The sequence below is a fragment of the Mastomys coucha genome, unplaced genomic scaffold (assembly GCF_008632895.1).
Source record: "Mastomys coucha isolate ucsf_1 unplaced genomic scaffold, UCSF_Mcou_1 pScaffold18, whole genome shotgun sequence".
Lineage (NCBI taxonomy): Eukaryota > Metazoa > Chordata > Mammalia > Rodentia > Muridae > Mastomys > Mastomys coucha.
In genome coordinates, this window is record NW_022196900.1 from 17,175,620 (window position 1) to 17,178,217 (window position 2,598).

A 2,598-nucleotide genomic window follows, 5' to 3' on the forward strand; every position below is an offset into this window, starting at 1 on the left:
GAAAGATGAAAAAGTGACCTTCTCCCTCAACAAGTGCAGAATGATACAGAAATTAGCATCTTCTCATAATAAAATTATCAATCTATAAAGAAAAAGAGGTTCTGCCATTCACTACAACATGGATGAACTTGAAAGACATATTGGTTGGGGTTAGTCAGCCCCCAGAACAATTAATCCCTGACCCCATCTCTAGCAGGAACCTACAGAGGGCAGGCTTATAGGAACAGAAAGTTGGAAGATGGTTTCCTGTAGCTGTGAAGAGACGAGATGAGAAAGTGTTTGTCTAAGTGCATGGGGCACAGTTTCAGCTATGGATAACACCTAAGCCTATTATGTATATAGCCCATTAGACTGTGCAGTATACTTGAAATATTCCCCTAAAGTTTACTTTGTGCCAAGTGACCTTATTTCACAAAAAGAAATAAGAAGTAATGGCTATCTGTATGATATTATTCATGGACCAGTTTTGTAAATGTATAGTTATCTTCAAACTCATTCATTAAGTATTACTGGTTCATTGTATGTCAGTCATATCTCAGTTACACAAAAGAAGTCAGCGGCACAAAGGTGAGATTCATCAAGGCCATGACTCTAGTCTTACCAGCTTTGGTCTCCTTTGTGCCAAAGCTGATTACCATGGAATCCCATTGATGGTGACAGTTTCACCAAAACTCCATCAAAGTCACATTAGAAAAAAACACCAAGATGCTGTGATACTGAGGACCAGGTGACACCTCTTCAAATACCCAAAGAACATTGGTACTTCAGAGGGTTTCTTGCCTCTTGCTCAATGTGGGCCATTCTGGGGACTTGGGATGGACTCTGAGCCAAATTCCTAAGAAGTGAGCCAGCACTGTGGCTAAGACCAAAGACTAAGAGTTGAGAAATCCTTTTTTGGCCTATTCAAATGGATGGTGAAAGCTTTGTGATAGTGCCATCACCCATGAGCTTACTGTTAGATTATGCAAGACAAGTGCTGTATTCAACTGCATGCCTCAGATTCCTCCATGAGCTGAGTGGTGTTTCCTCTCTATCACTGATAGGCAGGCTAAACTTCTTGAGGTTTAATTAAATCATCCTAGATTACCTAGTTTTTAAGTGGCAGTCCCACCTTTACTATGGAACCAAAACGATAAATTGAATACAAATGATCACAGCTTTCTTTAGCAAGAGGTCATTAGCTGAAAGAAGGAGATTAACCAATTTCATGACACCTCTTTGCTTCTGTTATGTTGGCAATTATACCATCAGCTGTCTAGGAGGAGTGCTGAAGGGTAAAGCACCCGTTAACTACTTATCTACCTTAAAATACATCCTCTGCACTTTCCACGATGCCCAGGTATGGGTCAATATGGCATTGTTCTTGATTCCCATGGCAACTTAAAGGGAACCTTACAAAATATCTAGAGCCATTGATGTCCTACAGATGAAGGAGGAGGAGAAATTCCTTGCTGCAGGAACCCACTTAGGTTGCACCAACCTTGACTTTCAGATGGAGCAGTCCATCTACAAAAGGAAAAGTGATGGTATCTCCATCATAAATATGAAGAGGACCTGGGAGAAGCTGCTGCTTGAAGCTTGTGCTGATGTCACCTTCATCTCCTCTGAGAACACTGGCCAGCAAGCTGTGCTGAAGTTACCTGCTGCCATGAGAGCCACTCCCATTGTTGGCCACTTCACATCTGGAACCATCACTAGCCAGATCCAATATGCCTTCAGGGAGGCACCACTTCTAGGGGTGACTGACCCAGGCTGACCACCAGCACCGACAGAGGCCTCTTATGACAACCTTCCCACCATTGCTTTTTGCAACACAGATTCTCCCCTGCACCATGTGGACATCTGCACTATGTGCCATCCATTCCATGCAACAAGGAAGCACATTCATTGGATCTAATGTGGTGGATGCTGACCCGGGAAGTACTCAGCATAGGAGGTACTGCCTCCCATGGGTACCCATGGGAAGTTATGCCCGATCTTCACTTCTGCAGAGATTGACAAAGAGGAGCAGGCTGTTGCTGAGAAGGCTGTGACCAAGGAGGAATTTCAGGGTGAATGGTGCACCAGCTCCTGAGTTTACTGCTGCTCAGCCTGAGGTGGCTGACTAGTCTAAGGGGGTACAGGTGACCTCTGTGCCTATCCCGCTGAAGATCCCACTGAAGATCTGAGTGCTTAGCCAGCCACAGAGGACTGCTCAGCAGCTCCTACAATGGAGGCCACTGAAAGGGTTGTAGCCACCACTTGGTCCTGAGCTCCTCTGCAGGAGGGAAGGGGGGAAAGGGTGGAAGGAAAAGAAATTTCCTAAAAGCTGAAAAAAATGCATTCTCTGCTATAGAAACCAAGATTATTTTCTCTTTTTCCCCCTCTTCTACTTGGAAAACAAATTTGGTCAGAACTAGTTCAACTGGTGCTTCATGGTTCCTAAAATCAAGCCTGATGTGTCACTATGAAAATCAGATGTCACACAGTCCAATCTAGACACTGTAATCATCTGTCTTCAATGAAGTGAAGCTGGTTGATCTTGGTGAGATTTGTCCTAAGACCTGAATATATCACACCTGGTTGTATTAATCATTCCATAGCAAAAGCAAATGAAAA

General features: G+C 43.8%; 1 pseudogene; it reads left to right on the forward strand.

The window, feature by feature from the left end:
* The first annotated feature begins 1,331 nt into the window (after positions 1 to 1,331).
* On the forward strand, positions 1,332 to 2,251 carry LOC116095252 (annotated as a pseudogene).
* The last annotated feature ends 347 nt before the right edge of the window (positions 2,252 to 2,598 follow it).